This window comes from Dama dama, chromosome 16, assembly GCF_033118175.1.
Source record: "Dama dama isolate Ldn47 chromosome 16, ASM3311817v1, whole genome shotgun sequence".
NCBI lineage: Eukaryota > Metazoa > Chordata > Mammalia > Artiodactyla > Cervidae > Dama > Dama dama.
In genome coordinates, this window is record NC_083696.1 from 31,025,837 (window position 1) to 31,048,990 (window position 23,154).

General features: G+C 40.2%; 1 long non-coding RNA gene across 1 annotated transcript in view; it reads right to left on the minus strand.

Annotated features, from left to right (window-relative positions):
- Positions 1-23,154, minus strand: part of LOC133071219 (uncharacterized) — a 48,839-nt gene that overhangs the window by 23,392 nt on the left and 2,293 nt on the right. The gene's annotated exons all lie outside the window — the stretch shown is intronic.

A 23,154-nucleotide genomic window follows, 5' to 3' on the forward strand; every position in this document is an offset into this window, starting at 1 on the left:
AAGGGCAGCCATGACTCCACTCCCATGGGATTCAAGTGTGGCAACATTTTCTGATTAATTTTTTCCAAGAAAAGTCAGAAATCCTGATGCTTAAGTGGCAAGGTTAGGGGAAACACTGAAACCATTTGCGCCATACCCAGGCAAGATAGTAGCCACTTGCATGAGGTGTCTTAACCACAGGAGGTCCTGGTTAAGGATCATGGGACTAACAAGCTACCACGAGCCAACAGAATTCAGGAAATGTCAAAAGGAGACTGGAGACGCTAATCCATGCATCCTACTGACCTCCCAGAATCCTCCTTGATGGAATCTGTCTTGGCTGAGCAATGCATGAACCAGCAGGAAGGACCTTGTGTTAGAATGATTGTCCATAAATCTCAAGACTGTGAGCCAAGTGGCAGAGGAGTCCTCCTGGGTTCCCTTAGCCTGTTACTCTCCACCCAGGCACCCCTTCTCGATAAAGTCACCTGCTGTGTCAGTACGCGTGTCTCCTCAGACAATTCATTTCTGAGTGTTAGACAAGAGCCCACTCTCTTGCCCTAGAAGGAGTCCCTCTTTCTGCAAGAAAACCTTTAAATGTTGGAAACCAATTCACATTTAAAAAAAAATTCTATGTATGAATAAAAGCATCTGAGTGCTGACCTCAGCTTGTATGATATCAGTTTTAACCTCTGCAGTGATTAGGACTTGGGCTTTTGTCCCATACAGCCCAGCAGTCTGGGGCTCCACAGCTTGGGAGTGACAATGACCTTTCCCCCACGACTTCCCGGAGTCCATCAGTCAGCCTTCTGCATGGAGCATGAGCCAATCAGAGGGCTGCTTTCCCACAATGCATCTTGCTGGACGTCCACCACAGACAACAGGACATTGACTAATCATATAATGGTTTGTTTCCTGTGAGTGTTGTAGCAAGTTACCACAAACTGAGTATGTTGAGACAACACAAATGAAGTCTGACACGGTTCTCACTGGGCTAAATTCAAGACAGGGCTGTGTCCCTTTCTGGAGGCTCTTGAGGAGAATGTGTTTCCCTGCCTCTTCCAGTTGCTTGAGGCCCCCACGTTCTTTGACTCATGGCCCTTTCATCCATCCTCAAAACCAACAATGACGAGCGGAGTCCTCAGGTCATATCACTCTGAGTTTGCTTGCCTCGTCACATCTTCTCTGACTCTTAACCCTTGGCCTTGGGCCCACCTTGCGTGCATGCATGCTCAGTTGCTCCATCATGCCTGCCTCTTTGCGACTCCATGGGCTGTAGCCTGCCAAGCTCCTCTGTCCATGGGATTATCTAGGCAAGAATACTGGAGTGAGTTACTATTTCCTCCTCCGGGAGATCTTCCTGACCCAGAGGTCAAACCTGTGTTTCCTATGGGTCCTGCATTGGCAGGTGCATTCTTTACCACTGAACCATAATCTTCCTATTTTAAGGTCAACTGACTGGCAATTTTAATGCCCTGAAGGATAAATATGGAGCCAAATGTTCTCAATGTCTGCTTTAAATGTTTGGTTTTTCAGAATGTGTACAACAGCCCTACTCAGCTTTCACAACTCCTATACAGTGAGTCCCCTACATCTGAACAAATTGAGTGATTTCTGTTCTAACGGCAGTCGTAAGTCCAATTTGTTTATTAACACAACAAAGTTAGCCTAGGTATTCAACTAGCACAATCAGCTATATAGTACTGTGCTGTAATAGGTTTACAATACTTTTCATACAAATAGTACAGAAAAAGCAAACAAAAAATAAAACATTTTTCATCTTACAGTACAGTACTTTAAAAAGTATAGTAGTACAATACAATAGCTGGCACACAGGGACTGGGATCGAGTGAACAGGCAAGAAGAGTTACTGCCTGGAAGAGGGAGAGGAGGAGGGAGATGGTAGAACTTAATGATCCTCAGCAATGAGAGACGGAGGGCAAGTTGCAATTTCACTTACTCCTGTTGTCGATGGAACGCAAGTTCTAATCTTTGAACATTCTCAACGTGAGGGTTAGTTCCCCGATGGTTCAGCGATAAAGAATCTGCCTGCAATGCAGGAGACAGAGGAGATACAGTTTCATCCCTGGGTCAGGAAGATTCCCTGGAAGAAGAAATGGCAACCCACTCCTGTCTTTTGGCCAGAAAACCCCACAGAGGATTTTGGCAGGCTACAGTCCATAGGGTTGAAAAAGAGTTGGACTAGACACAACAACTGAAACCACACACTCACACCTACACACGTTGGCATGAAGGGGACTTACTGTAACCCACAGGGCATTTCAGGATGACATTTATTCAGTTACTTTGCATTTGAATCACAGGAAATTTTCTTCAATTGTATTTGTTTTCCCTAATCTTTTGAGGCTCATACCTCACCACTTAGCCACTTGCTTTCTCCTTTGCATGAAAAAGACAAAAGTTTCAGGTAGTAAATGCCATTTCCTGTCTGCTCACTTTAAATTCCTAAAACCAATAAAAGACTTAGTTTTAATATTTTTGCCTTTTTAAAAAAAATAATTTACTAAACCTTTATTGAATGACTTCACTATGTGTAACACTGTTAGGTCTGGTATGGGCAGACTAAGAGTATAATCCAAAATGAATAAAATGCCCTCCAGTCTTCAATTCCCTTATCAAATATATCAGTTGAGTGGTAGAGGTGACAAACCAGGAAGACTGGCTATTGGGAGAACAGAGAGTGCTCCACAGGAGACACAAACGAGACTGAGTTTCAAAGTGCCAAATGGAATGTTGCTCTTATTAACTGATTTTCTGCCTTACAATACCAAATTCAGTGCTAATATGGAAAGGAGAGAATATTTCAAGTTGAGTGGCAAGTTGAAGCAGGATGGGAGGTCAGAGTCAGCACTGCAGATGAGGACAAGGGGACAACCAAGGATGGGGCTCCCTTAGATTTCATCTCATTTTGCCCTGCTTTTGGCCAATGCATGCATGCATTTCAGTGGTCCTCAAAACTTTTAGCATGATCCTGTGTGCATGTGTGCATGCTAGGTCACTTCAGTCCGGCTTTTTGCAACCTTATGGATCATAGCCTGCCAGGCTCCTTTGTCCATGGAGATTCTCCAGGCAAGAATACTAGAGTGGGTTGCCATGCCCTTCTCCAGGGGATCTGCACCGAGGGATCAAACCCATGTCTCTAATGTCTCCTGCATTGGCAGGCAGGTTCTTTACCACTATTGCCACCTGAGAAGCCCCTATCATGGTCCTAAATAAAATACAACTTGCAAAGTTCAAGAGACAAATATAGCCTATCAAAATAAAACCACAAAATTATTACTGTTGGTTGTCACTTTGCAAATAGCTTATTGTATTAAAATTATTCAAAAAGAAGTCTGTCTTCTCCTCTAGGAGAGACTTTGAGAAAGAAATTGATTCTGATTTAACTTGTGTTTCCAAACTTGAGTCACACTAAGCAACTTAGCACCTGTTTAATATGGACATGATTTGAATTCTACTCTGTACCCCTTTGCTTAATATCATAAAAACACGTTACTAGGTAAGACTTGGCTCCCATGAATTCCACCACCTTGACTTCTGCCTGTGATTGTGTGATTATGTATAAAATTAAACTTGATAATCAGTGGACCTTAAGATAAAGGAGAGTATCCTGGATTACCCAGGTAAACCCAAGGTAATCTGGCCCCTAAGGGCAGAGGGGAAGACAGAAATGTTAGGGGAAGCACACTGATTGAAACCGCCCACCCTGGCCAGGCACCATAGTAACCATTTGCATGAGTTGTTTTATGACAGGAGATCCTGATAAGGAATATGGAACTAATAAGCCACCACCAACCGGAAGAGTTCGGGAAAGGTCAAAAGGAAACACCGCGTGTCTATCCACTTCCCAGAATCCCTCTTGCTAGCATCCATCTTGGCTGAGCGATGCGTGCGCCACCAGGAAAGACTCTGAATTAGAATGATTGGCCAAAGACTACCCGGAAACGAATCCCATCACCATAAAACCCAAGACTGAGAGCCACGCGGCAGAGCAGTTCTCCTGGGTTCCCTTACCTACTGCTCTCCACCCGGGTGCCCTTTCCCAATAAAATCTCTTGCTTTGTCAGCATGTGTCTCCTCGGACAATTCATTTCAGAGTGTTAGACAAGAGCCCAGTTTCGGGCCCTGGAAGGAGTCCCCCTTCCTGCAACAGAAAGATAAAGCAAAAGAGACAGAGGAAGAAGAAATGGGTAGCCTGAGAAGATTGATGCCATTCCTGGTTCTGAAGTTTAGGGATCATGTGTAAGAAATGGAGAGAGGCTTTTAGAATCTAAAGGTAGCCCCAGCCAGCAGGCAGGAAGGAAATGGGGACCTCAGTCCTACCACCACATAGTACTGATCTTTGTCAATGATGTACATGAGCTTAAAAGTAGATTCCTCTCCAAAGCTTCCAAAAGAAACACAACCCTGCTAACATTTCGATTTTAGTCCAGTGAGATCAGTGTCAGACTTCTGATTTACAGAACTTGAAGGTAATAAATTTGTCTTATTTTAAGTCACTAAGTTTATGGTACTTTTTAATGGCAGCAATAAATAACTAAAGCAAACACCAGTTGTAGCTTCCTCAAAATCCTCTCATAACCATTACACTCTTGGTCTTTCCAAAGAGAATTGCTCTTTCCCTTATCTTAGCAATGGAGCAGCTATTGCTCTTTCCCCTCATCCTGCACTCATAACATGAGATTCATAATAATATTAGCCCTGTTTCCTTGTCAACATCTTATCTGAAGCAGTTGATTTTAAGTTCCTTGAAAGTAGGGAACAGGTATTAGCCATCTTTATCTCTTGTTTCATAAGGCTTAGGAGAAGTTGTTTATTTCTACCAAAGAGATATCTGAAACTCATTTGAGGGAGAGGGGGAAATAGGCCCAATCAGAGGAGATGCTTTTCAGTCTGGGATCTACAGTGGCAAGTCTGACAGTCAAGTGGGAGTGCTGAGCTCCAATCCACTTAACCCAAAGGAGAACAACCACTATAGGAATGTAGAACAACAACTATAGGAAGTTAGACAGCTGGATTCAGGGGGTGAAGATAAGAACAAACATGTTGGGAGCAGTGCAAGAGAGATTACCTAAAATATCTGCTGGTGGGAGATTCACCTATTGAGCCCTCTGGGATGTGATTGGCCTGACTTGAAGGATCCAGGGCAGTGTGGGTGATACGTGTTCAGAGAATGATGCTTCCCTAGCTGACAAGTGATATACATCTCTGGACCACTATTGAGATACAGCTTCCAGACAAGGTATGATCTCTGGAGTTCTAGAGATTTAACTCCACCTACAAAGAATTCTCTTAGAGAAGGGCATGGCAACCCACTCTGGTATTCTTGCCTGGACAGAGGACAGAGGAGCCTGGAGGGCTACAGCCCATGTGATCGCAAAAAGTCAGACACAACTAAGCAACTTAGCACACACACAAAGAATTCTGACTTCCCTGGTGGCTTAGATGGTAAAGTACCTGCCTACAGTGCAGGAGAACTGGGTTCAATCCCTGGGTCGGGAAGATCTACTGGAGAAGGAAATGGCAACCCACTCCAGTATTCTTGCCTGAAAAATCCCACGGACCAGAGAAGCCTGGTAGGATACAGTCCACGGGGTCGCAAAGAGTCGGACACGACTGAGCGACTTCACTTCACTTCACAAAGAATTCTAGGGCCAGATTTATAGTGGGCCTTGCATTACCTTACTTTCCATGATCTAAGTCTAAAACTTCAAAAAATAATGTGTCCTACCCCCTTCAACCCCCCCCAACTTCCTCACTCACCCTACCACCACCACCACCACCACACATGAACACTTGATTTTACCTTGGAAAATTCTATTGTAGTGCCCACCTTCCTTTTGGATCTCAGCTAATTCCAAGACACCTTCTGGTTCTCTCTCAGAAATGCAGATCGCCACCTAATCAAACTTTTCATCTCACCAGTTCCAAGTTAGCCTCTCCAGCCAAGTTACCCATGGAAACGTATTTTAAACTCTTTTTAGCAGAGGAAAATATTTGGATTTTTGCCTACTTTGCAAAGGCTGAGAATCAAATTACAGGCCCAGAGCTTCTGATATTTTAATATTATGTGTCTGTATTATTTAAACATACATGGAAAATAGTATTTTTCCCTGACAAACTAAAGCTTGCTGGCACCAACACTGCACTGGCGACTGTGACCATTGTGTGGGTCGTGTCACCGGGATGCAGTCAGAGGCCTCGGTGAAATAGTCTGAGTCCACGGAGTGGAGCCAGATTGGGACATGGAATGTGGGCCTTCCTTTTGCTTTTCTGGAAAGGGATAATTACTGACTATACAGATTTTCCATTAATTATGCAAATGTTGCATCCTGTGTCTCAGTGCAGGTCATGGTAGGCTCTCAGATACTGAAATGTTATTCTCCTTATATTGGTGGAGATTCTTTTCAATTAAAGGACTTTTCCTTCCTCTAATGTTTTGTTTTTAATTTTAAAAAACATTCTTAGCTCATGTATCTAAGCCATGTAAGCACATGTGTTTTGTGATGTTCCATATTTCAAAAGGAAAAGAGTGAGATCCTTTGAACATATTTTCCAAGCATCTCAACTGAGCAATAACCTATTTTATCTTCCATGTCTGTGAATAGTTTGCAAATGAAGGAGTCTGTTACCCCTAAATTTCTTATAGCGTCATTAGCATAGACTTCACTTGGGAGTTGGTTAACATTTGAACAGCGGCTGAACTGGTTTACAGTTCCACAGTTCAGAGAGGAAAAGTTAGCTAAATAAATTAATAATGTTAAAAAAAAAAAAGAAAAAATCAGAGCCTTTTTAAAACCAGTTAAGAAAACAAGCTATTCACAATCACTTTAGATGAATCATTAACATTCTAAATTCTAATAACAAATCCATTCATTTGCTTCATTAAGCCAGTCATTTCAATTTTCCCTGCTAGGAAGCTCCTTATTAACATAGTTCAAGTTACTATGTTTACCTGAGTTAAGTAAAATTATATATCTTAAATATTTCACCTCACTAATGATGCTTGACTCCATCTTTTTTCTATTTTTGTTGTTTAGTTGCTCAGTCACGTCCAACTCTTTGCGATCCCATGGGCTGCAGCACACCAGGATTCCTTGTCCCTCACTATCTCCTGGAATTTTCTTTTTTAATTTGAAGTATAATTGACATATAACATTATATCAGTTGCAGGTGTATAACACAATGATTCAATATTTGTGCATGCTGAAATGATCACCACAATAAGTCTAGTTACCATCTGCCACTATACAAAGTTAGAATTTTGTGTATGTGTGAATAACGAAAACTTTTAAGATACACTCTTTCAGTTATTTTCAAATATGCACTGCAATATTATCATAATGTACACTATGCTATACATTACATCCCCATGACTTACGTATTTTATAACTGGAAGTTTGTACCTCTTTACCTCCTTTACCCATTTTGTTCCCCACCAAAACCTGCCCCTCTGGCAAGCATCAATCCATTCTACAAGTCTGACTTTGTTCTGTTTGTTTGGTTTGGTTTTTAGATTCTACATAAGTGAAGTCATACAGTATTTGTCTTTCTCTGCTTTATTTCCTTAGCATAATATTCTAGGTCCATCCATCCATGTTTCCATAAGTGGCAAGGCTTCATTTTTTATGGCTTGGTAATATTCCATTGTGTGTATATAATATTTTATATGTATATAAACATAGGGGTGTATATATGTTTATGCAAAACATAAACATATTAGTGTTTTTCTTTTCTTTGGATTCCACCCAGAAGAGGAATTGCTGGATTGCCTGGTAGTTCTCCTTTTAACTTTTTTGAGGAACCTCCATACTGTTTCCCATAGTGACTGTACCAGTATGCATTCCCACTAACAATGCACAAGTGTTCCCTTTTCTCCACATCCTCACCAACACTTGTTATTTCTTACCTTGTCAATCTTAGTCATTCTAACACTTGTGCGGTGATGTCTCTCTGTGATTTTGAATTGCATATCCATGGTGATTAGTGATGTTGAACATTTTTAAATGACCTATTGACCATCTGTATGTCATCTTTGAAAAATGTCTATTCAGGTTCTCTGCCCATTTTGTAATCAAATTGTTTTGTTTTCACTTTGAATTTTATGAGTTCTTTATATATTTTAGATAATAACCACTTATCAGATAAAGGATTTACAAATATTTTCTTCCATTCAGCAGGTTTTCTTTTTATTTTGTTGATAGTTTGCTGTGCAGAAGGTTTTTGGTTTGATGTAGTTCCATTTACTTATTTTTGCCTTTGCTTCTGGAATCAGATATGAAGAATCTTTGCCAAGAACAATGTCAAGGAGTTTGCTGCTAATATTTTCTTTCAGGAGTTTTATGATTTCTGGTTTTATATTTAAGTTCTTAATCCATTTTGAGTTAATTTTGCAAATGGCATAGGATAGTAGTCCAGTTGGATTCTTTTGCCTGGTCTGTCATGGTTTGCAGAACATAATCTATTGAAGAGACTCTTTTCCCAACTTTGTATTCTTGGCTCCTTTGGCTATGTATTTGGCCATATAAGTGGGGATTTATTTGTGTCCTCTCTATTCTTTTCCATGGAGCTATATGTCTGTTTTTATGAAAATACCATACTGTTTCAATTACTATAGATTTATAATATAGTCTAAAATCAGGAAGCAATGATGCCTCCAGCTTTGTTAATCTCTCTCAATGTTGATTTGGCTAATTGGAGTCTTCTGTGGTTCTATTCAAAATTTGGCATCTGTTTCTCTGAGAAATACCATTGGATTTTGATCAGCATTGCACTGAATGTGCAGATTGCTTTGGGTAATATGGACATTGTAACAATATTGATTCTTCCAATCCATGTTCATGGAATATCTTTCTATTTATTTGTGTGTTCTTCAATCTTTTATAATTTTCAATGTACAGGTTAAATTTATTCCCATATATTTTAGTCTTTTTGATAAAATTGTAAATGGGATTTCTTTCTTAATTTCTCTCTCTGAGTTTGCTGGAAGTGAATATGAGAGATCTTTGTATATTGATTTTGTACCCTGAAACTGTATTTAATTTGCTTATTAGTTCAAACAATGTTTTGGTATAGTCTTTAGGGATTCCTATGTATAAAATCCCATAGTCCACAGAAAGTTTCACTTTGGCTTTTTTTTTCTCCCAATCTTGATGGAAACTTTTTCTTTCTTTATTGCTCTGGCTAGGACCTCTAGTACTATGTTGAAAAAAGTGGTGACAGTAGGTATACTGGTCTTGTTTCAAATCTTAAGAGGAAAACTTTCAGTTTTTCATTGTTGAATATGAACTGTGGACTTATCATATATGGCCTTTAATATGCTGAGGTACAGTTTCTCTGTTCCTACTTTGTTGAGAGTTTCTATCCTGAATGGATGTTGAATTTTCTTAAATGATTTTTCTGCATCTATTGAGATGATCATAAGATTTTTTATTCTTCATTTTCTTAATGCTTCTTACATTGAGAAACTTATGGATGTAAAATCATTCTTCTACCCCTGGAATAAATCCCACTTGATCATGGTGTACAACTCTTTTAATGTATTGATGAATTCGGCTTGCTAGATGGACCTTTGTTGACAAAGTAATGTCTCTGTTTTTTATATGCTTCTAGGTTGGTCATAACTTTCCTTCCAAGGAATAAGCATCTTTTAAATTCATGGCTGCAATCACCATAGTGTTGAGAACTTTCGCATCTAAGTTCATCAGAGCTATTGGCCTGAGATTTTCTTTTTTTTGTGGTGTCCTTGTCTGGTTATGGTATAAGGTAATGCTGCTTGGAAAAGGTCAGTTTTCATTCCAATCCCAAGAAAGGCAATGCCAAAGAATGCTCAAACTACCACACAATCGCACTCATCTCACATGCTAGCAAAGTAATGGTCAAAATTCTCCAAGCCAGGCTTCAACTTTACATGAACCATGAATTTCCAGATGTTCAAGCTGGTTTTAGAAAAGGCAGAGGAACCAGAGATCAAATTGTCAACATCTGCTGGATCATCAAAAAAGCAAGAAAATTCCAGAAAAACATCTACTTCTGCTTTCTTGATTATTCCAAGGCCTTTGACAGTATGGATCACAATAAACTGTGGAAAATTCTAAAAGAGATGAGAATAGCACACCACCTGACCTGCCTCTTGAGAAACCTATATGCAGGTCAGGAAGCAACAGTTAGAACTGGACATGGAACAACAGACTGGTTCCAAATAGGAAAAGGAGTACCTCAAGGCTGTGTATTGTCACCCTGCTTATTTAACTTATATGCAGAGTACATCATGAGAAACGCTGGGCTGGAAGAAACACAAGCTGGAATCAAGATTGCCAAGAGAAATAACAATAACCTTAGGTATGCAGATGACAGCACTCTTATGGCAGAAAGCGAAGAAGAAAGAAAGAGCCTCTTGATGAAAGTGAAAGAGGAGAGTGAAAAAGTTGGCTTAAAGCTCAACATTCAGAAAACTATGATCATGACATCTGGTCCCATCACTTCATGGCAAATAGATGGGGAAACAGCGGAAGCAGTGTCAGACTTTATTTTGGGGGGCTCCAAAATTAGATGGTGATTGCAGCCATGAATTTAAAAGATGCTTATTCCTTGGAAGGAAAGTTATGACCAACCTAGAAGCATATAAAAAACAGAGACATTACTTTGTCAACAAAGGTCCATCTAGTCAAAGTTATGGTTTTTTCAGTAGGCATGTATGGATGTGAGAGCTGTACTATAAAGAAAGTTAAGCACCAAAGAATTGATGCTTTTGAACTGTGGTGTTGGAGAAGACTCTTGAGAGTCCCTTGGACTGCAAGGAGATCCAACCAGTCCATCCTAAAGGAGATCAGTCCTGGGTGTTCACTGGAAGGACTGATGCTAAAGCTGAAACTCCAAAACTTTAGCCACCTGATGGGAAGAGCTGACTCATTTGAAAAGACCCTGATGCTGGGAAAGACTGAGGGCAGGAGGAGAAGGGGACGACAGAGGATGAGATGGCTGGATGGCATCACCGACTCAATGGACATGAGTTTGGGTAAACTCTGGGAGTTTGTGATGGACAGGGAGGCCTGGCGTGCTGCGGTTCATGGGGTCGCAAATAGTCAGACACAACTGAGCGACTGAACTGAACTGAACTGAATGCTGACTTAGTAAAATAAGTCTGGAAACATTCCCTCTTCCTCAATATTTTGGAAGAATTTGAGAAGGATAGGTATTCAATCTTTTGAATATTTGGTAGATTTACCAGTGAAGCCATCCAGTCCTAGACTTATCTTTTTGGCGGGAGATTTTTGATTACTGATTCAATCTCCTCACTAGTAATCAACCTATTCAAATCTTCTATTTTTTTTTTTTTTAATAATTCAGTCATGGAAGACTGTATGTTTTTCAAAATGTATCCATGTCTTGTAGGTTGTCCAATATGTTGCTCTCTAATTGTTCATAGTAGTCTTTTATGGTCATTTGTATTTTTGTGGTATCATTTGTAATTTCTCTTTTATTTCTGATTTTATTTGAGGTCTCTCTCTTTTTTTCCTGGTGAATCTAGCTAAAGGTTTATCAGTTTTGTTTATCTTTTCAGTGAGCCATCTCTTAACTTCATTGGTCTTTTCTATTGTCTTTTTAGCCTCTATTTTAATAATTTTTACTGTTGCTTTCCTTAAGTATTGCAAAGCTTGAATCCTTGCTTAATTCACCTGTACCCCAAGTCCTCACTGACAGTTGAGTTGTGTTTCATAGAATGGCTGTCAAGAAGGGCAGTAGTAAAATTAACTAGCAAAACCTTTCTATGCATGCAGTTCAACCAAAGTTCTCATCAAGTAAGGCCTTACTTGCTTCTTCATAAGTAGAGGAAAGTATTCCTATTTTTTGCCCATGTGCTCCATGCCAGGCTGTTCTAAGCACTTTAAATGTATTACCTTATTTTGTCCACCTGTAACAAAAGTACAGGTCCTGATAATTTCTTTCTCTATTTAGAAAACCAGGGATTTAGTCTAAGAACCATGTGATTCCAAATATTATAAATATATGTAAGGGAATCGGTTCCTTAAATCTAAAAAAAATCCCATAGAATACATTTTTAAAAGAAAAGCAGAAACATTTCACAAACCCAGCACTTTAGTGGAACTGAACTTATTGTTCAATTTAGGGAAACCTGGATGGCTATAGTCCACGGAGTCGCAAGAGTTGGACACAACTGAGCAACTGACACTTTCATTATCTTACAACTAGTACTATAAGCAATAGTTGTAGTAAATAGTCTTGAGGAAAATGATAATGGAGTTGAAAATCCTTGTAAACTAAATATTTTGGAGATAGCTCACATGGAGATTAAGAGAGGGGGTTGTTTCTCCTTTCTCTTTTAAGTGTTCTCCAGGGAGAGTCATTTTCTGATGAGTCCCTGTAGTGGGTGGGATGGTGGGTCATTGCTGTGTAAGACCAGCTGGGTTGGTGGTAACAGTGGGAGAACAGCATTGCTAGAATCTTCTTTAAAAAATCAGTTACCTCCAGCCTCTCCCCACGCCATTCCACTCTTCTGAGTAACAAAGATAATACTCCAGCACATTCCAGAGTCATTCTCTCTGCCTGGAGAAGTCACCTCAACTTTCACCTCAAGTGTCCCAAAGCATTGTTCTCCAGAAGGACTTTCCTGCCTCCTTGACCATGACTTCTCTTGTTTCTGTTCTATTCCCCATCTCCATGTCTGCCTCATCAGGACAGCTGCCTCCATGCATTGGAATCCTTGTTCAGCACATTTCCTTCTCACTAGATGTCAAATCTTCTAAGGGTACACTCTGTCTTTACAGCTTGGCATACCCATGGCTTTACTAAGTCATTTTGCATGTTTTGGGAATGAATGACACTCACATGAACCCATTATGAGGTCTATAAACCTATGTTTAAGCAATAAAAGTGAAAGACAAAAGGGCACAAATGTTACCCTCAGGGACTTGATTATTAATTGGCTGGAGAGCTTTGTGTTTCAGGGCCTCCGGTTCCTCATCCATAAAATGTGAGAGTTGAAATAATCAACTCTCGGTAATATTGCCAATAGCTAGAAATAGCTAGAGTCACAGGCTGATCCTCCATCTGCATTCAGTCCAGTTTTTCTTATATCACAGGTCCTACAAAGGGAATCTTTGTAGCCTAGCTTTGACTTTGTAGCCAAAATCTTAGCAATGTAAATTTCAGGAAGGTCATTGAGCCCTAAATCTCAATTTCAACATTTCTCATTGATTTTGTTTGAAAGAAATGACCACCATGAACATTGCAATTCAGATATGAAATCAACAACCTCAGATATGCAGAAGATACCACTCTAATGGTAGAAAATAAGAGGGACAAAAAAGCCTTTTGATGAAGGTAAAAGAGGAGACTAAACACGTTGGCTTGAAACTCAGCATTTAAAAAACTAAGATCATGGCATCCAGTCCCATCACTTCATGGCAAAAAGAAGGGGAAAAAGTAGAAGCAGTGACAGATTTTCTTTTCTTGGGCTCCAAAAATCACTACAGTGACTGCAGTCATGAAATTAAAAGACTGCTTGCTCCTTGGAAGGAAAGCTATGACAAACCTAAACAGCATATTAAAAAAGATATCTCTTTGTTGACAAAGGTACATATAGTCAAAACTATGGTTTTTTCAATAGTCATGTATGTGAGAGTTGGACCATAAAAAAGGCTGAGTGCTGAAGAATTGATGCTGTCAAATTGCAGCAGTGGAGAAGACTGTTGAGAGTCTCTTGGACTGCAAGGAGGTGACATCAGTCAATCCTAAAGGAAATGAACTCAATATTCATTGGAAGGACTGTTGTTGAAGTGAAAGCTTCAATGCTTTGGCTACCTGATGCTAAGAGCTGACTTATTGGAAAAGACCCTGATGCTGGGAAAGACTGAGGGCAGGAGGAGAAGAGGGCAACAGAGGATGAGATGGTTGGATGGCATCACTGATTCCGTGTACGTGAATTTGAGCAAACTCTGGAAGATAGTGGAGAACAGAGGAGCCTAGAGTGCTGCAGTCCATGTGGTCACAAAGAGCCAGACATGACTTAGTGCCTGAAAAACAACAATAATAACATGTAATGCCGTATGATAATGAAGACATAGATTGCACGATACTGAAAGTAATGAAAGGAACTTTCTATCACAAACTGTGGTCCTCTGTGCTCCAAAATACTCTTGAGATATAAAATGATATTGGTGAATAAATATCCACATATCCACAGAATACAATGTTTTTTTTCAGAATATAACTTTCAAGATTTAAATTTTGTTTTAGCAAAGGAAATAATATGTGATCTTAAGGAGAGTCAATCAGTTCTGTTCAGTCGCTCAGTCGTGTCCGACTATTTGCGACCCCATGAATCGCAGCACGCCAGGCCTCCCTGTCCATCACAAACTCCCGGAGTTTACTCAAACTCATGCCCATCGAGTCGGTGATGCCATCCAGCCATCTCATCCTCTGTCATCCCCTTCTCCTCCTGCCCCCAATCCCTCCCAGCATCAGGGTCTTTTCCAATGAGTCAACTCTTCGCATGTGGTGGCCAAAGTATTGGAGTTTCAGTTTCAGCATCAGTCCTTCCAATGAACACCCAGGTCTGATCTCCTTCAGGATGGACTGGCTGGATCTCCTTGCAGACCAAGGGACTCTCAAGAGTCTTCTCCAACACCACAGTTCAAAAGCATCAATTTTTCGGCACTCAACTTTCTTCACAGTCCAACTTTCACATCCGTACATGACCACTGGAAAAACCATAGCCTTGACTAGATGGACCTTTGTTGGCAAAGTAATGTCTCTGCTTTTTAATATGCTATCTAGGTTGGTCATAACTTTCCTTCCAAGGAGTAAGTGTCTTTTAATTTCATGGCTGCAGTCACCATCTGCAGTGATTTTGGAGCCCAAAAAAATAAAGGCTGACACTGTTTACACTGTTTCCCCATCTATTTCCCATGAGGTGATGGGACCAGATGCCATGATCTTAGTTTTCTGAATGTTGAGCTTTAAGCCAACTTTTTCACTCTCCTCTTTCACTTTCATCAAGAGGCTTTTAAGTTCCTCTTCACTTTCTGCCATAAGGGTGGTGTCATCTGCATATCTAAGAAGAGTCAATAGTTATTGACAATTAGATTAACATGTTATGTGACAGGTAAAAGAATAAGTGAATTCCACTTACAAATCTAAACACAAAGAGCAACAACAACAACAACAAAAGTGAATTGTAAAAGCAAATGCATTGGATTCAGAGAGAATTTCTTTAGTCCAATTTTACCTTGCAAATAGCAGGAAGAAAAATGTTACTTCAGAGCATATTCAAAGGAAAGTCTTCCTTCCATGTAAAATCAAACCATCTTACGAATTAGAAGATATTGTAACTATCCCAACTTCAGGCAGATGGAGAGAATTTGTACAGTACACAGCTGTCCTTACATTGCCCTTTTGTTACTATAAAGTACAGTAAAGAGCCTGATCCCTGCAGGAATGAGATATGGCCTTTTTTTGTTGAAGAGAGTTGCACTTTCATGATTTCCTACAAAACAGCTGCAAAAATACCTACAGTAGGGCATCTGGAATTCTTAAAAGTGACTTGAGGATTTGTAGCTAATGAAACATTGTGAAATAACACTCACCATGTTGTAAAAAATACCCTTAACCATTTATTAGCATTCTTTAAGACAAAAATAAAAGGTGCCCTAAGCACATTAGCCCAGCTTGATTAGAAGAAAATGCTAAAGTGACAAAGAAATTGTGTAAATAGATGCCTTGCCAGAAACAGACCTTGACATCATAAGACATTTCAATCTCTTTTAACAGTTATGAAGAACAGTGTGGTAAAATACCACCGTGATGGCTGCAGCTTAAACTGTTTGATCAGATTCTGGAGCATCATCAGTAATAACTTACATGTTCTTTAAAAATGTGGTTTCCTGTTGAGACCAAGCACTGTTCCCAGAAAAAAAAAATGGAATTCTTTTAAAGATGTTTTTCATTTTTACCTCTCACAAAATAGGACTATCAAAGTGAAAGCAATGGCCTTTCCATGAGAACTTGGGTCAAATAAACCATGTATTGTTCCATCTTAAAATGAAACATCTGGCTGACTTAAGAAGAAAACGAGCTTAATTATTTCTGAGTATCTAGCAGAGAGAGGTTAACTTCAAAATCTATATGTCTTTCCAAGATGGACATGGAAGAAAAAAAAAAAAAAACAACTATGAAGTTATTTTTGACTCAGGAAAGTAGATCTGGAGGTAATTTAGTGAACACAAATTACCGCTGACAAGGGAAGAAATAATTTATTCTCCTGGTGAGTCTTTTTATATGAGTGGGCAGCATGGAGCTGTCAGCAGGGAAAAGGCATTTGGATGGATTTAAAAATAATTTAAACCAAGTCCAATATCCTATAAGATATCTAGGACATCATATGAAGTTGTGGGATTTCTTGGAGAAGTTTTATTTCTAAATCGGAGCTTGAAGGTGAAATTATGAGATATAAATTCAGGTGGAGGAGAGCTTGGAGATAATGTATTTCTTAGCAAATTCTTCTCTTTAGCCTCACTTTTGTTTTTTTTTTTCCTTTTTCCTGGGTCCTCAATCTAATAGTCTCTGCTCACCAGAGTGTTTATAGATGTCTACTTGGAAGTCCTTCCTCAGGTCCACATGCTCCTACCAATGGCTCCATCCTGCTGTGAGCCTTGGCTTCCTTCACTTATATCAGCACCAGGTATAATCCGCTTGGAAGGGTGTTGTCATTTCTCTGTTTGAACCATGGCACATGGTTGGGCTAGGATACTGACTGGATACATGTCCCTGCTTTCCCTCATTTTCCTATTTCCTCTTCTCCACTTTGGGCACCACTTAAGACTGAAGGTGGAGAAGGCAATGGCACCCAACTCCAGTACTCTTGCCTGGAAAATCCCATGGACGGAGGAGCCTGGTAGACTGCAGTCCATGGGGTCGCTAAGAGTCAGACACGACTGAGCGACTTCCCTTTCACTTTTCACTTTCGTGCATTGGAGAAGGAAATGGTAACCCACTCCAGTGTTCTTGCCTGGAGAATCCAAGGGACGGGGGAGCCTGGTGGGCTGCCATCTATGGGGTCGCACAGAGTTGGACATGACTGAAGCGACTTAGCAGTAAGACTGAAGGGGTGATCAGACTTTCCTGAAGGCATAAAGGAAGCAGATGCAAGATAAGTACATCCTAGAAGAGAAAAATTATAACTGTACTCCAAATCCATTTTCTCCCATAGTTTGAAGAGAAAGCACACATAATTGGAAGGAAAAGCATCTTCACAAAGTATATCCTTGGGGACATACTCAACCTTGGCCCCCTGACTTGCACCTCTCTCAATGATTTCTTCTCCTAATCTCCATGGTGTTAAACTCCACACACTTTTGGGAAAACCCATCTTCCTTACAGGCCCCTCGTAGGGTCTGTCCTCTTTTCCACCCAGCAATGTATTTCCTCCAATTCAGAATGCTCTCTGGCAGGAAGGGTGCACTAGGAGCGACATTTTAAGTCTTGTAGAATATAGCTCTCTAGCCATCTGGCCCTCTTCACTTGATGGAGGCATGCTGAGTTGAACACTCATACTGACATGTATCACAAGGACATATCTTAAGCCTCAGAGAGAGTATCACCTAAACTTACAAGAAATAAGAGGAATGATGATCAGACTGCCTTTCTCACAATAGACTTTCACTTGCCACATCGAGTACTATGACTTCCACCCCTGAATCCCAACTGCCTCCTCCGTTGTCCTCTCTACCATCTGCAGAAATGACCATATAGCTTTGGTCAATTCACTCCTCTAACTCTACACATTTTTATCACCCAATTTGATATTGCCAAATAATTCAAATTCTTATCCAAGAATCATCTAAGGTGGTCCCTTTCCAGGATAAGAGAGTTACAGTAATATCAGGAACTATTTTGTTGAAGATTCCATATCCAGTCATCATTCGTCTAATTAGAGAAGTTAAAAATTTGAAAATTGACCAGAACTCATAGGAAGTACTGGATCTCTGTTCTAAAGACCAAATGCATGTGGTGCTTCAATAACCCTCCAAGCAACAGCCACGCTTCTGCAAATTGAAGTGATTGGCCTCGTTGTTTAGAATATTCTGAGACTCAGGCAAGTCCCGTCTTCAGCGCTGCAACTCTTTCTTTCTTGGGAAAGGTGTGTTTGTGAGAGTATTAGCAGTAATAGAAGGCGTAGTAACAGTGATGGTAGATGTGTGGGCTGGGGCGGGGTGGGGGTGGGTATACACAGGAAAGAGCCACCAAATGCTTTTCATGGCAAAATGGTATAGGAAAGGAAAATTTCGTGTGGAACCAAGAATGACTATAGAAGATCTCTTGATTCATTACCTACTGTATAGAAACCTTTCAGTACTTTTAGCCCTTTGTCTTCCCAAGAATCAGTTGTACAAGTTATTTGCTCAGTAATCCCACAAAATTAGGGAATCATAAAACTCACTCATACTAACTACATTTTCTCACTGTAACTTCTTGGGTTCATGCTCCTGCATCTGTTTTTTAAACCGGTGTGGGCAGGGCAGAGCTTCAGCCCAGGTGGAGGGAGTGGAGCCTGGAATGAGCTGCTGGAGGTCTCATTTCAATCACGATATGGAGGCAATTACCTGCGCAGATGTGACCCACTCGGTTTACACCAGGTCACTGAGAAATGAGTCTGCATTGGTAGGGCTCTTGTTTTCAAGGCTATGTAAATATACCATGTAGGAAAAATGGATAGTTAACCTTTACTTTAAGAATAAACCAATAATAAATTCATAAATTAGAGTTCATTTTGAATCATATTATATAACTAAACAAAGACATTTAACTCTATTTCAAAACCTGATATGAGTAGCTCAAAATATTGACTAAGATGAATGCAAAATAACCAGGTGACTTTAATATTCTGTTGGCCTTTGGGTACTCTTTTTTCTTTCAAGGATAAGAACATCACTTCCCAGCCAAGATTTTGAGTTGTTTTGATAGTTCGCTGATCATTCCCAGAACGGTGAAGGAGTTCTCAGTTTTAAATCCTCTGAAAAAAATACAGGTACTCGTAATCCAATATTTGATTATTTTAATGGGGCATCGGAGGTTTAGGCAGAGTCATGAAATCCAAACAAACAACTGAATGTTGCAACCCACTTAATAAAATTAGTTCCAGGACACACAAATCACTCAGTTGGAAGAGAATCTTCAAGAAGAGGCTATAATTAAAGTAAGAGGGTTTCTCATCAAGACAGAGCCTTAGGACTTTGGCTCTGAGGTATATAAGCTTTGCACATTCTTTGAACCTGTCTTCACTGCTTGAAAAGAGAGAGAGAGGGGGAGATGGAGCTAGAGCCAGAGAAAGAACAGAAAGGAGGGAGAGAATTTTAAGGAAACTATGACGCATAAGGGATAAAAAGAAAAAAACATCTGCTGGATAATTAGCAAATTCCTTCACAAAGAGTACATTTAAAAGTTTAAAGTTTTCAACACCAACTAGACCACATTGTTTCCAAAATAATGCTTACTATTATTTTCTATTCTAAATTCAGTCAATTCAGAAAATTCTTTAAAGAGGAAAGTAGGGGAAGGAGTGGAAAGAAGGGGCCTCTTCAGTAACTACCAATTGAAATCTCAATCTGTTGTGAAGTTTTGGTATCTTGTGTCACCCAAGATGGGGAAAGAGCCTTAAATATCATTTCCAAGCTGGCTCAATATTTGTTTGTCCTCAATTTGAACCAAATTAATTTGATATCCAAATGTGCTACTTTTTAACCAAGTGTTGGGCTAAAGTGCAGTCACTCAGTCCTGTCTGACTCCGCAATCCTTAGGACTGCAGCCAGCCAGGCTCCTCTGTCCATGGGATTTCTCAGGCAAGAATACTGGAGTGGGTTGCCATTTCTTCCTCCAGTGGATCTTCCCAACCCAGGGAACAAACTCGAACCTCCTGTGTCTCCTGCACTGAAGGTGGATTCTTCACCTGCTGAGTCATTTGGGAAGCCCAACAAAGCAAGTAAACTATATATTTCAACTCCTTCAGCTGCTGAAGTTGGAAGGGGTGAATTGTATTTTTAGCTGAGCAAATATAAAAGGGAGCTGGAAATGGTTTGGGTCCCATATCCAGTGGGGAAAATGGAGAACTGGCGGCCAATTAGTCTACAAAATTGGCTGAATTTCAAGAAGAAAAATGGTGGTGAGAAAGGTTTTCATATTTAACATTTTAAGAATAAAAAGTATACTTTAAGTACAGAAGGATAAGGATAGGTAAGATAAGGAAGTGAAGCTTACTTCCTACCTGAGCAAGGAGATGAAAACAAATTCAAAGTCCTTCAACCTATCCTCACAGGGCCAGGGCAACAAGGAGGGCTGTAGTCCCCACTGCTAAGGCAATAGGAGAAGCAGGAAATGGAGGGACGCAGGAAGCGTTCAGGCAACAGCATCTGGAATGGCTGTGAGCTTACCCATTACAGTTTCTTGACTATTTGTTACTCTGAACTTCCACCCCTCCTCTTTCTTTCTCTTCCACTCCTTCCTTCTTTTCATGCTCTTCTCTACTGCATTGGGCTTCCCTGGTGGCTCAGAGGTTAAAGCGTCTGCCTGCAATGAGGGAGACCTGGGTTCGATCCCTGGGTCGGGAAGATAGCCTGGAGAAGGAAATGGCAATCCACTCCAGTATCCTTGCCTGGAGAATCCCATGGACGGAGGAGCCTGGTGGGCTACATTAGTCCAAGGGGTCACAAAGAGTCGGACACAACTGAGCGACTTCACTTTCACTTTCACTTTCTCTCCTGCATTGGGTCTGCTACATCTTCTAGCCTCTTCCTCTCTGAGGCTAACACAAGGAGGAGGTCTGAATAAAAGCAAGATTCTGGCAGTATCAGGGAAGAGTGGTAAAAGGTACTTGTTACTCCAAGCTCTAACTTCCACCTCCTTGAGAAATCAGGTGATTTTAGTCAGTGAAAATCCATGATTTCTTGGCATCCCTCAAAATATCATGGTTTATAATATAAGAATTTGCATGCATGTTCTTTGGTAAATAAAATGCACAAAATTAATCAGTCAACACAGTTTATTTGGGATTACCCTAACCACTAGCTTATTTGCTCACTTAAATGTCATGAACAATTACAAAGGGCTCTTCTCATGCCTCCCTTATTCTGTCTCTTCCAATCCTTACTAGTAAATTTATCTGGTGGGTGGACCTCACAGGCTTCATAGATCAATGACTAATGCTATGGAAGTTCTTAATGGCCCATTGGGTTCAATCCTCATGTATTTGTATTGAGGGTGGGAGGAAACATGTGTACCACCCTCCTTTCTGAATATGATCCTAACTTTTCCTGCAAGATAATCAGTATAAATTACAGTTTGAATGAACTTGCTCACATTTTCTGAGAATACATGCCAGGAGGCAATCTGATGACACCATCATAGAAAAAGCCCTGACTTTGACACAGTTCAAACAGGAACATTCATAAGTGTTTCCATCTCCAAGTATCTTATTATATGCAGGCAGAAAATTGACTGAGTCAATTCCACTGACCTGAAAAAAAACTTTTTGCTGATCTGAAATTTTTAGACCCTGACTGTGCAGCAATCGGTAAATTGTTACCTATGTAACTGCTTTGTGCATGAGTAAGAACCCACAGAACATTTGTAGAACTGAAAGATCCCCATTCTAGATCTTACTAAAATCTTATATCAAAGGCAATTCATACACATATAAAACAAATTCTGAATAAAAATTATATCTGTCTGGGTCCAACCAGGAAAACAAACCTCTATAAAATAGAGGAAATTTAATTCCTTCTACAGATGATAAATGGAGATGGGGATGGCAACCCACTCCTGTGTTCTTGCCTGGAGAATCCTATGGACAGAGGAGCATGGCAGACTATGGTCCATGGGATAACAAAGAGTCAAACACGACTGAGCAACTAACACTTTTATACTTTCATAGATGATAGAAGCTGAGAAGTAGAGCCCACAATAGTGGTATAACCCAGAGACTGGCAAGAGCCAAGACCCTCTCTGAGGCTGGAGGAATAGAGAGAAAGATCACTGTTATCTTAAAATCCAAAGTCAAGGTCAGAGGAGCAAATGGCCCAGATCTGGCACCCTGGCAGAGTGTTAGCTTAGTTAATATGAACACTGAGTGCAAAATAAATTCAGGAAAAAGTATTGCTCCTGACACATTATACCATGAGTGCTCAATATATATTTATAGGTCCCACACATACATCAGGATGACTCAAAGAAGCCATCAAGATTTTATGCAAAATTGGGAACAGGGACATTTGAGATAGCATCCAATAATTATTTTCTTTTCAGTTATTTCTTTCCATTGCTGCCTAAACAACAAAAAGAGTTGCCTGATACATGTGAATTTATTGGGATCATTACCCTGAATCCAAGATAACTAACTACTTAGTTTTCATTCTCTTTATGAAAGCAAAGCTTGGCAGGCCTGGAAAACCCGCAGTCTACAGGTCGCCCATTTCTCTCCAAGCCTTTTGCCCAGCCTTCTCACCAGTCTGCGAGCCTATGGTGTCTGGCTTGTGGCTAGACCACAATTCTGAGGCAGTTGGCAAGTGGGGGCGGTGCCAGGCTGACTTCACCGTGATGGTATCAAAGTTGGGGTTGGATTGCCAGTCTCAACAAGCTGATATCAAAGTCAGCCCCCTCCTCCAACCTGCTTGGTTTGTCTGCTGGAATAATTGGCCAACATTAAGCTAGAGACTATAAAGACCACAGGATTATTTAAGACCCCAGTAAACCAGTTTCCCAATACCAACTGTTCAAAGTAAGCATTGTGTATCATGTCATGTACAATGAGGTAGATTTTAGATTCATCTAGACCTAGCTCCAAATCCCAATCCTTTTGCTTACTCACTGTACAGCACTGAGCATCTCAACCTTTCATCGATAAAATAGGAAGGATGAGGTAGGAATAAGGGCACGTTGCACATGTAAGCTCAGTTCTCCATGTAACATACACTTTATGTTCAACCAATGACATGTACTGTAAATGTGAATGTTTAGTAAAAGCTGTTCGTTGATAACAGTGATAATCCATGAAGGATATAGTTTTGCAAGGTAGAATACTGGGCAAGCCACTAAAGCAGTTACAGTGCAAGTAGCCAAATATTGCATATGGATGTGTAGTTG